The sequence below is a fragment of the Agelaius phoeniceus genome, chromosome 7 (assembly GCF_051311805.1).
Source record: "Agelaius phoeniceus isolate bAgePho1 chromosome 7, bAgePho1.hap1, whole genome shotgun sequence".
Lineage (NCBI taxonomy): Eukaryota > Metazoa > Chordata > Aves > Passeriformes > Icteridae > Agelaius > Agelaius phoeniceus.
In genome coordinates, this window is record NC_135271.1 from 4,025,711 (window position 1) to 4,038,446 (window position 12,736).

The following is a 12,736-nucleotide window of genomic DNA, read 5'->3' on the forward strand; positions in this document are numbered from 1 at the left end:
TGTCACAATGGCCTCTTTGTCCCAAGGGCCACCACGGTGTCAAACATGTTTCCTTCATTCCAGGAGTCCCTGAGGGGCAGCCCTGGCCCCTTGGTTCCTCGGGGCCCTGCAGTGTCACAATGGCCCCATCATGACACCAGGTCCTGCTCTGTCACAATGCTCTGCATGGTTCCACAAGGCCCTGCAGGGTCACGGTGGCCTCTGTGGTTCCACCAGGACCCAGACTGTCACCATGGACTCCTTGCTTCCATCCAGCCCCACAGTGTCACCATGGCCCCTTGGCTCTGTGCTGCCATGTCGTACACAGTGTCACCATGGTCCTCTTAGTGCCACCAGGCCCCTTGCTTAGTGTCACAATGGCCCCTTGCTTCCCCAGGGCCCTGCAGTGTCACAATCATCAGAGAATCAACCAGGCTGGAAAAGACCTTGGAGAGCATCAAGTCCAACCTGGGACCCAACACCACCTTGTCACCCAGACCATGGCACTGAGGGCCATATCCAGTCTTACCTGAAACACTTCCAGGGACAGTGACACACTTACCTCTCTGGGCAGCCAATTCCTGTGACCTAACACTGTGCTGCCCAAACAGTACTGAGCAGTGGGGAAGTGCTCCTGCTGGGCACATTGTTCCTGATCCTTTTGAGTCCCACGGGTTGGATGAGGGAAATGGTGGGGAGGGAGTGGGGAGAAAAAGTTGTTGATTGTCAAGCAATGAAGGGTCTTGATGTTCATATCTATTCAGACTGCATTAGAAGGTACTGGGGGTCAATATCAATGGAACCAATATCAATTGGTCAGTATCAATTCGTGATACCAAACTATGAACAGGAAAAAAAACAGGACAACGCAGTTCTCTCTGCTTTTTTTTTTTTTCAATATAGCAGAATCACTTTAAATACACTTCGGAAATATGTCTAATTAACCACAGTAGAATTGAAAACTTAGATTATTCCCTGGGGCTGTTCTTTTTTGATTGTTTTGAACAAATGTTCCTGGGCCTTTTTCACTGAATTCCTGAACTGAAGAGCTCAAGAAAGACGATTACTTTGGGATAGTAAAATACATTATCACCTTCCAAGTGGCTGAGGATCCATCCCCATCAGAGCATCAATGAACAGAAATGGGCACAGCTTTGTGGCTGCTGCCCCAGCTTTGGCATTGGCCCTGGGCCTGGAGCAGGAGCAGCTCTTGAGGGCCCCAAGGCCGGGGCTCTGGCGCTGCCCTGGGCAGATGGGATGGCAGCAGGGGCTGCAGAGCTCTCAGCACCTCAGGCCGAGGGGAGCAGGGCAGCCAGGGAGCCTCCTTTGGCCTTGGCCAAGCGCCTTCCCCCATGGCTGGGGCTGAGTCCTGTGGCAGCTGCAGCTGCTGCTGTGCCCTTGGCAGGGGCTGAGGCCGTGGGGCCAGTGCCCAGAGCAGCCTGGCCTGAGCAGAGCTGTGGGGCCAGAGCCGGCTGGGCTGGGCTGGGCTCAGAGAGGCCCTTGGTGCTGCCCAGAGCTCAGGGCAGCTGGCAGAGCTTGCAGGGAGCTGGGCTGGGCTCAGAGAGCCTGGCCCAGAAACCATCAGTGTCCATCTCAGCCTGGCTGAGCGTGCAGGGGCAGGACTCAGGCCAGGCCTTGTGGGGCAGGGCCAGCGCCTGTGCAAGGCATTGCAAACAGGCAAGTGGCCCAGAGAGGAGGCTGCTCTGTGCCCTTGGTGGCAGGGACAGAGCAGGGAGGGGGCCCAGGACATTTGTCAGCGCCAGCCTCTGTGCCCATGTGTTGGCAGCCCTGGCTGCTGAGCCCAGCTTTGGCCTGGGCTGAGTTTGGCTGTGGCCCAGCTCCATCCTCCTGCGGGGCTCAGGGCCTGTTCCCGGCCATGGCCAGCCCTGGCTGCCTCTCTGCTGGCCCAGAGGCCGGCAGAGCCCGGGGCAGGGCTATCTGTGCAGCCCCACAGGTGCCATGGGCTCTGCAGGAGCTGGCAGAGGCTGCCCAGCAGGGAGGCCATGGGGCACAGAGCCCCAAGGCTGCTGTGGGCACCACGGCACAGGGGCCGTTCCCAGCCGCAATGCTCCTGGCCTGGGCTGGGCCTGCACAGGGGCTGGGCCACCATGGCTGGGCCAGCACAGGGCCACAAAGGGGCCACGCAGCCGCTGCCAGGGCTGACAGCAAGGCCAGGCACACACAAGCAATTGCTGAGCATGGCCTGTGCTGGCCAGGCCTGACTGTGCCAAAGGCAGAGCTCAGCTGCCCTTGGGGGCTGCAGCAACACTCCAGAGCCCAAAGAGCCTCCATGGCTGTGCTGGAGACCAAGGCTGCAGCAGGGAAATGCAGGGCTGCTGTGGGATGGGGAGGCCATTGAATTCCAGCACACACCTCAGCTCTCTGATGATCCAGGCACATGCTGGGCCCTGTTTCAGACTGGAGCAGAGCAGATGTTGATGGGACAGGAGCCCTGTGGGGCTGTCAGGGACCTGCAGCTTGCAAGGTGCTCTGCTCTCCCTCAGGTGCTCTGGGAGAGATCCAATCCCAGCTGGGCACCTCAGGGCACAAGTGGCACTGCCTGTTCATGGGCACACAGCTAATGTCTGCCTGGAAAGGGGCACAGTTTTTAATAACTCTTAGTTTCATAATATGCAAGGAAATCTTTATTATCTGGGTCATTTGAGTACTTTTAAGACATGGCAATGTATTCCCATCAGAAAAGGGCGTCTCCTGGAAGCGTTCTGATGGCAGGAGAAGAAATACTGTTCTTTCAGTCAGCTTGTGTCACCAATATTCAGTCTAATATTTAACATCTCTTTTCCATCAGGTGTTTCCAGCTATCCTGGTTAAATTGTCATGTCTAAGTACATCTCTTCACTAGACCAGATGGATCTATGACTTTTCCATTGCTCCCAGATTTCCTCCTCCAGGTGTTCTCTGGTCATTCAAGTCCCTCTCAACTGACTGGTTTCATGCTTTGACCTCCAGGGAGTTGCCCAATTTTCTGATGTTCAAATAAATATGAAATCAGTAAACATCCTAATTGTCTTTATATCTATCACAGAATTACATTTTCTTATGTCTCTGTCTAAAACTGTTCCAGTACAGAAATCCCCTGGGGATCTGGACATTTCAGATGCTGCTGGGACATCCCAGAGAGCTGAGGGAAGAGCTGGGATGGTTCTTGAACTGTTCAAATGTCCAACTTGTGTTTGCTGGCAAGAAACCTTTCTGTGCCTCTGAGTGTCACCAGGCCCTGAGCCCAAAGGACACAAACCTGATGAGTTGTGGTTCCCACTGCAGGGGCTGCACTTGGACCTTGGCTCTGCACAGGAGAGCTCTTCATGCCCTATCTCACTTTTCCTCCCTCTGGGCATGGAGGGAGCTCCTGACTTCAGCCTGTGACTCATGTGTGCAAAGAGCAAATCTGGGCAGAATCGGGGCAGGGAGGGTTTAGGGGACCTTGGGATCTGTGCTGGGCACAGAAGGTGTTTTCCATTGCTCTGAGACTGTCTGCTGTGATAAGTGGATTTACTATCCAGCAGAGGAATGACTTTTGCATTTGATGGAGCTGTGCCTTCCCTTGGCTTTGCTGGCTGACAAGAAATGAACATCCCTCTGTGTCTCGGGCAGCTCCTTCTGCAAGGAAAGCAGGTGGGAGTTGGAGCCAAGGAGCTGAAAGCTGCAGGTGCAGCCTGGGCTGGAGGGAGCTCAGATTTGCACAAGGCTGCTCTGAGTGCCAGGGCTTGGATGGGGGAAATGGTGGGGTGGGGGTAGGGACAGAGTCTGATTGATTGTCAGCCATGAAGGGTCTTGATTTTCATATCTATTCAAACTGCATGAGGAGGTACTTGGATACAGTGTCAATTGGAGATTGCACATATTGATTTATGAACAGGAAAAAATCCTAAACAGGACCTAAAAAAATGTTTTCTCACTTTCCTTTTAAATATAATGCATTCACTTTGGATATACTACTGAGATCTGTCTAATTAACCACAAAGGATTTGAAAATTAAATCAAATGATTCCCAGAGGCTTGGCTTGTTCAGGTGTTCTGAATGTTAATGAGCCCTGGGCCACTGAATTCCTGCCCTGAAGAGCTGAAGGCTGAACAAGCCTCTGGAGCAGTGAAATTCAGCAGCAGCCTCCAAGTTGCTGAGGATGTCAGCAGCCCCCACTGAGGCCATCCCTGCCCAGAGACCGTGGGGGAATGGGCAGACAAGGAGAGCGTCCCTGGGGCTGGGGCAGCACAACTCAAAGGCACCAGCGGCTCCAGCTGGGCAATGGAGTGTGGAATGTGGCTGGGAAAGCCCTGCCTGGGCTGGGCCAAGCAGGACACACAAGCCCTGACCCCCATCCCCCCAAACAACTCCCTCAAGGAGACATTTAAAAGGAATTACAGTTGTTTGTGTCCTCTGAGTTGGACTCCCTGGAGAAATACCAACAAGAGATTGTCAGGAGCTGAAAAGAACAAAACAGTCACTACCCGGAGCTTTGGAAAATCAGAGAAACTTTGGCAAATGGTTTATTATGACATTGTAGTAATTTTAGTTTGTTAATTTAAGATTTTTCTAATATTGAGATTTCTTAATGTATTGATGAGTGTGGTGAGTTTTAGTGTTGGTTAATTATTTATGTATTTCTTTTGTTGTGAGATAGGATTATGGGAAAGGTAAAGTAGTCCTAACATTTTAAAAGGGTATAGAGAATTTTTTATTAAAAGTAAATTGAAAAAGAAAAAAGTAGTAAGAATTAAAATAAACCCTTTAGAACACTTTTTTTTCTTTACAACTTTTTCTTTTTACTGACAATGTAAAGAAAATAAACTTAAAATTTCTAGTTGGTTTACTATTTCTAGAATAGTCTTTTTTTAGTTTACTTTAGTAGAGAAGTTTTTCTTGTTAAGGTTATGGAGATTTTTTTACAAGAAGAAAATTTTTTTTTGTGGTTCTTAATTCTGTCATGGATAACAGTTGTCTGGGGAACTTTGTTCTTGTGAAGTTGTTTTTATTCCTACAAGTTTTTTTACAGCTTGTAGATGGGCCATGTCAACTTATGGGGTATTGTTTTAAAGATGAGTTCTTTAAGGGTAAAAGCTTTTATTTTTTACTTTTAAAATTATTTTTATCTCTGGGAATAGAGATCTTCTCTTGTGCATACTGGATTACTTGGATATTTTCCCTCCTGTTTAAACTTTAGATCAAATTATGGTTATTTTAACATTTGTTTATTTTAGTATAGAGGGTTTTTTTAATATTAATTGTAATTTTTTTAAAAAGTTTTTTGTATTATAAAGAAAAAGAGTTTTTTCATTATAGTTTACAAGAGGATTTTAGTTTTAAGATTAAGGTATTTTTTCTTTTTTTACTTGGGATTTATTTTCTCCTTTACGGACTTTAATGTTTTTATATATTTTTTTATATGCTGGTATTTTGGTTTCTTCTTTTACTCGATGGAGCAATGAAGTATTGAAAGGATTAACACCTGACCTGCCAGTAACTTGTGGTGGAAGTTGTGGTTGGGTTGTGTTAGAATTGGTTTAATGGTTGGTTTTGGGGGGGTTTTTTTGTGTTTAATTTTAGTTGTAGGGTTATTTTGTACAGGTGGTAGGTTGTAGGGGTTTTTGGTTTTAGTTGTGTTGGGGTGGGAGGGGACTTGATGGTAAGATTTTAACAGCTGTGGCTGGCTTTGTTCTGGTTGGGGTTTTGTAGCCTCTTTTGTTTTCCTGTTTGGGAGCTGTTGGGGTTTGGTTTGGTCAGAATGGGACCAATGGGGGTGGGGGGGGCGCGGCCTGGGGAGGGGGGAAGGGGCTCAGCCCATGGCAGGGTTGCTTGGTTTGGTTTGGTTTGGTTTGGTTTGGTTTGGTTTGGTTTTGTTTGGTTTGCTTTGCTTTGGTTGAATGGGGGCCGGGGCCAGGGCTGCTGCTTCTTTGTCGACTGGAAAAGAAAGGAGATTCCTGGGTTTTTTTGTCTTTTACATTTGTGTTTAACAGAGGCGTGTTCAGTATCTCAGTGGTTTAACAGATTGTCAGTAACACAAGAAGTTTTGTATTACTTTTTAAAATTCTTCTCATGTCAAATTACAACAGATATTCAATCAACAAAAAACATTTCTCAAAGCATTGACTTGGCCCATTCAACTTCACAAACTCTAAGCCTGTTCAATTTAATGTTAATAAGAATTTACAGGAGCACAGAAACAGAAGAAGACGCAGAAAGAGAGAAAGACAAAAAAGATGTAGAGAAGCACACACAGAGCTTCCAACTCCTGCATTCCAGCAGTGTTCAGATGGAAATTCCAAGAGGAGGTAGGGTCAAGATCTCTGCTTGCCTTGTGGTCAGCCTTCAATACCCCTTGGTCTCCCTGGGCCCTTCCCCCAGGTGGGGCTTGGGCTCATTTGGTCCCTCAGGAGCTGGGCTGGGGCTGCAGAGGTGGCTGTGGAGCATTGCCTGTGCTGTGCCAGGGACTGGCAGCCACTGCTGGGCTGGGATAGAGGCTCTGGGGGGATTGGGGTTCCAGGGCAGGGCAAGGCTGGACCTGCCCCTTCCTCCCCCACACATGAAATGTTTCCAGCCAACAATCTCCTCCAATTTGTCACAACAGGCAATATCAGAGGTGGAACCCAAATTCTGGCCATGGGCACCTGGCTGAGAAGGACAGTTCTTTTCCATAGGAAGGAAAGCACAGAGCCCCAGTGTTTGGAGAGCCTCAGTAGGCCAAGGCCAGCCAGACTTGTCAGGAATGGAAGATTTTGTCTGGGACCAGACTTTAGATATAGGGAATTGTGGAGGTGGAACCCCAGTCTCAGCCATGGGCACCTGGAGAAGCAGGACAGTTCTTTATCATAGGAAGGAAATCACAGAGCCTTCCCCAGTGTTTTTTGAGACAGATGCAAAGTGACTCTTGTAAAACCACTGCAAGACAGACTTGTCCTGGGAATATTCCTATTGGAATAATCGCTGGATATAAGGTGTTGTTGTTCTATTCCTGGAGTCCCATACTGTTGTTATCAGATTTCTAAAGTCCATACCTCCTTGGTGTGTTCTTACAGCTGCAGATCTTCACAGCACAGACTCCTTCCTCTACATCTTGTTCTCTCACAGTTCAGGGCTCCTCCAAGGCTCTCCCTGACTGGCTAATCTGCCCCCTTTTATCCCAGTTATCTTCATTGGTCACAGCTAGAGCCCAATTAAGGACATCGCAGCTGCAGCCCATCAAGGACAACTGGGACCCCCAGGGGCAAAGCCTTGATACAGATATTCAAATACAATACATTTCCTCTACTATAATAAGGAAATTTGGAGGTGGAATCCCAGTTCTGGCCACGGGTGCCTGGAGGAGGAGAAGAGTTCTTTTCCATAGGAAGAAAAGCACAGAGCTCCAGTGGTTCAGCAGCAGATGAGAAGAGACCCTCAACATGCCAGGGTCAGCTGGACCAGTCAGGCAGCCCCTGGGAGGCCAAACCAGCCAGATCTGTTCTGTGTTCCCTTGGTTTTGTGGGGCCCTACAGTGCCACAATGGTGACTTGGATCCACGGGGCCCTGCCGTGCCATAATGGTGGCTTGATCCCACAGGGTCCAGCAGTGTCACAATGGCCCCTAGGTTCCAGAAGGCCCCGCAGTGTCACAATGGTCCCAATGATTCCATGGGCCCTGCAGTGTCACAATGGACCTTTGGACCCTGGGGGTTTGCAGTGTCACAATGGTCTCCTTTGGCTCCACAGTGTCACAATGGACCAGTGATGACAGGAGGCCCCTCTGTGTCACCCTGGAGCTTTGGTTCCATGCAGCCCTGCAGTGTCACAAAGGCCTCTCGGTTTCAGGAAGCCCCACAGTATCACAATGGTCCTCTTGGTTCTGTGGGGACCCCCAGGGTCACAATGGTCTCACCGGTTCCATGAGGCCTGACAGTGTCACAATGGTCTCTGTGATTCCATGAGTCCCCTTAGTGTCACATTGGTCTCCTTGGTTCCATGAGGCTGTGAAGTGTCTTAATTGTGTCTCCATGATCCCATGAGGCCTTGCAAAGTCACAATGGACCTTTGGCTCCATGGGGTCTCGCAGTTTCACAATGGACCCTTGGTCCCATGACACCTCAAATTGCCTGTCCTTGCAGCTTTAGTCTGAAAGCAACCCTTGGATATTTGGGGAGTATTAGGGGTGGAATTACATTTCAGCCATGGGTTCCTGGAAGGAAGGTTGGATCCCAGTGTTTCAAAGGCTGATTAGAGGCAGCCCCAAGGAGGCCAAGGCAAGCCAGACCTGTTGTCAGGGAAGAATCCTTGGATAGACAGAGTTTGGGAGGCCAAACCCCACTTTTGTCTATGGGCATCTGGACAAGAAAGACAATTATTTTCCATAGGAAGGAAAGTACAGAGTCCCAGTGTTTCAAAGGATGATGAGAGCTGGCCCTCAGGAAGCCAAGGGAACCTGGACAGTCCTAGCAGCTTTTGTCTGGGAGCCATCCTTGGATATAAGGAATTTTGGAGGTAGATCCTCAGTTTTGGCCATGGATGCCTGGACATAAAAGATGTTTTTTTGCATGGGAAGAAAAGGACAGGCCCCCTTTTTTTTGAAGGCAGATGAGAGTTGCCCCCCAAAAAACCAAGACCAGCTGGAGCTGTCTGTCCTCACAGGTGACATATGGGAATAATCCTTGGATATAATCAAATTTAGAGGAGGGACCCCAATTTCAGCCATGAACCCCTGGAGGAGAAGGACAGTTCTTTCCCACAGGAAGGAAAGCACACAACTTCAGGGCTTCAGGGGCAGATGAGAAGTGACCCTCAACATGCCAAGGTCAGCTGGACCAGTCAGGCAGCCCCCAGGAAGCTCAGCCAGCCAGACCCGTTCCATGTTCTTGGATCCTTGGGGCTCTGCAGCATCACAATGGCCCCTTGGTTCCATGAGGCCCTGTAGGATCGCAAGAGATCTTTGTTTCCATGAGGCCCAGGGATATAACAATGGTCTCCTTTGCTCCACAGTGGCACAATGGCCCCTTGCTTCCATGAGGCCTTGCAGGGTCAAAATGGTTTCCTTGTTTCCATGGGATTGCCAAATGCCACAATGGCCCATTGGTTCCATGAGGTCTCAGAGTCTCAAAATGGCCCCTGGGTTCTATTGGGTTCTCCAGGATCACAATGGCCCCTTGGTTCCACCAGGCCTGGATGTGTCACAATGGCCCCTTGCTTCCATGGAGACCCACAGTGTCACAATGGCCCCTTGCTTCCATGAGACCTTGCAGTGTCACAGTGGCTGCCTTGGTTCTGTGAGGCCCTGTGGTGTCACAATGGCCCCTTGGTTCCATGGGGACTCAGAGTGTCAGAATGGTCTCATTGGTTCCATGAAGCCCTGAAGTACGGAATGGCCCCTTGGTTCCATTGGGATCCTCACTGTCACAGGAATTCTCAGTTCCACGGAGCCCTGCAATGTCACAGTGCTCTCCTTGGTTCCATGGTGCCACTCAGGGTCACAAGGGCCCCTCAGCTCTACAAGGCCCCACAGTTTCACAACAGCCCCTTGCTCCCATGAGGCCGTGCCATGTCACAATGGTCTCATTGGTTCCACGAGGCCCTGCAGCTCCACAATGACCCTTGAAGTGTCACAATGGTCTCAGCAGGTTCGCCCGCTTATTCACAATGGCCTCCTTGGTTCCATGATGCCCTGTAGTATAACAATGGTATCCTTGGTTCCGCAGTCAGGATGGCCCCATGGTCTCATGGAGCCCCACAGCCCCTTATAGAGTCCCACAGGGCCACTGTGATCCCCTTGATTCCATAAGGCTCTGCAGTGTCACAATGGCCCCTTGGTTCCAGTGGGTCCTGAAGTGTCATTATGGTCTCCAAGGTTCCATGAGGCCCCACAATGTCACAATGGACTTTTGCTTCCATGAGCTTTTGTAATGCCAACCACAGTCTCCTTGGTTCCACGGTGATACAATGGACCCTTGGTTCCATGAGGTTCAGTAGCATAACATGGATGCCCTGATTCCATGAGATTGTGCAGTGTCACAATGATCTCCTTGGTTCTGCAGCCCTGCTGTGGCTGCTGTGTAACAAGGGACCTGTGATACCATGAGGTTCCATAGTATGGAATATTAATCCCAATATTTCCGGGTGGGACGTGCCTGGCCTCATCTGACCCTTGCTGCTGGACCAAAGGTGGCAGCTGCGGTGTTTCACCTCAGAGATACCTTTGGCCGGCTGGGTGCTGCAGCTGGGCACTCGGAACAAATCCAGGCAAAGTAGGAACTCAGTTTACTTCTGGTGGAAAAGGTTCAGGTGTTGGTGAAGAGAAAGGAGAGGATTCTATCGTAGAGTTTTAATCCAGAGTTTATTCCAGGATGACAGACCTCTGAATCTTGTAACAGCTCCCAATAGAATCCCGACCGCATGGTCCCGTCTCCTTTTAAGCCCCGGGGACAGGGGGAGGGGAAGGGACAGGTGAGGGCCAACCAGGTGGGAGGAGGGGAAGGCTCAAGGGATAGAGACACTTGGACAGGCCAATGAGCTCGGACCTGAGGGGCATCTTTTGAACTTCTGCCAACAACACCATGACCCTGCTGGAATGTTAAGATTGATGGACAGCTCTTAGCAGGAGGGCAAAGGGGAAAGGAGAGGTTGGAACACTTGGGGGGTTGGGATAGGTGAAACAGGAAATGGCATCACACTGCAAGAATAAAAATTTTGGACAATTGGAATTAGGACAATATGAGACAATAGAAACAAAGAGTCATGGACGTCCAGGTACCTTTTTCTGGGCAGCAGAAGCCTGAAAAAAGACACACATTAACAGAGGATTAACCCTTAAAAACAATAGCCTATTGCATATTCATACATCTCATACATGATGCATAAATTCCATTCAAATATAGGATTCTGTCTGGTGATCGTCAACTTTTTCCTCTTAATCCTAATGGCATTGTCCTGGCTGAGCGAGGCGGGAAGAAGTTCGTTTCTTCTGATAAGAGCAATAAATTCTTTTTCTCTGAAAGATTTAGGTGTCCTGTGGCTGCTATCTTGGTGCGAGTCCTTTCTTTAGAAAAAAAGTATCCTACAAAGCATAATTTCAATTTTAACATTTTGTCATAACCTAAAACTATATTTAGCACACTACTTAAGAGAATTAATACAGCACACCTTTCTAACACAACACATATTCATTTTAATATTTGCAAAAAGCCAATCATAAAATATGCATTTTTCACACAGGGGAACGCTGGGGCTGTCACCAATGGGGTGTCACACACAGGGCAACGCTGGGGCTGTCACCGCTGGGGTGTCACACACAGGGCAACGCTGGGGCTGTCACCGCTGGGGTGTCACACACAGGGCAACGCTGGGGCTGCCCCGCTCCTGCCCTGTCCCCAACAGCTCTGCCAGCGCCTCGAGGGGACACAAAGGCTGAGCCAAAGGGTGAGAATTGCAGAAGGGGCTGAGCTGGGAGGGCCCATTGGGATCAGCCAGTCCAGCCCCTGGCCCTGCACAGTCCCCCCAACAATTGCAGCCTGGGCAGCCCTGGGAGCGGTGTCCAAAGGCCTCTGGAGCTCCGGCAGCCTCAGGGCTGTGCCCATTCCCTGGGGAGCCTGGGCAGTGCCCGAGCCCCCTCTGGGGGAAGAAGCTTTGGCTGATCCCCAGCCCAGCCCTGCCCTGGCCCAGCTCCAGCCGTTCCCTCGGGTCCTGTCCCTGCTCACCTGGGCAGAGATCAGAGCTTGCCCAGCGCAGCTGTGGCTTCCCCTGGATCCCTGGCAGGGTCCAAGGCCAGGTTGGACGGGGCTTGGAGCAGCCTGGGATAGTGGAAGGTGTCCCTGCCCAGGGCAGAGGGTGGAATGAAATGAACTTGAAGGTCTCTTTCAAACCAAGCCATTCTGTGATTCTGTGATTTTGGGAGAGATGCTGAAGCTCTGGCTCAGCTTTATCTCAGACCCAGCAGCAGCCAGGGGTGGGATCATCACCTCCTCCCTCTCCCTGAGGTGGGAACTCACCCAGTGGCAGTGTGAAAAATGCCAATCACGTGTTAAAATTTTAGAAGTTTAATAGTAATAAAACAGTAATAAAATTAGAACAATAAGAATTTGGACAATCAAAGTTAGGACAATAAAAGACAATAAAAGCAAAGAATTAGGGACGTCCAGGTGCTTTGCTCTGCCACAAAAGCACACTTTGCTAACAAAGGAAGGAACCCTTAAAAGAAATAGCCTATTGCATATTCATATATCTCATACATGATTCAAACATTCCTTTCACACAAAGGGTGTCTTCTGCTTAATTTCTGCTGCCCCCCCTCATCTTGTACATCAATTTCTTGGCTCCTAGAAGTCTGGAAGAAGTCTGGATTGTCCCAATAAGGGGGCAATAATTCTTCTTTTGGTGTCTCGTTGCTGTTACCTTTATGTGAAGAATTTCTTGGTTATCTTATCCATTCCTTGTGCTAGTTACAAAAAGTATCTTACCTCACATAATTTTTATTTTAATACTGTGCTATAGCCTAAAACTATATTTACCACACTGCTTAAAAAGATTAATACAGCACTACAAAAAAAAAAAAAAGATACAACAAAACTTTCCAACATAACACATATAGTATTCATTTTAATACTTGTGAAGAGCCAATCACATAATACGCATTTTTCACAATCAATAACAGATACAAATCACATTCTGGCAACTCTCTAGGGTAAAAGCTTATTAAAGACATACCTGTAGGGATAACTTTATTCCCTACAGATCCTTAGAAGTACTGCATAGGCTGTGATTAAGTCAAAGAAAGTATGGC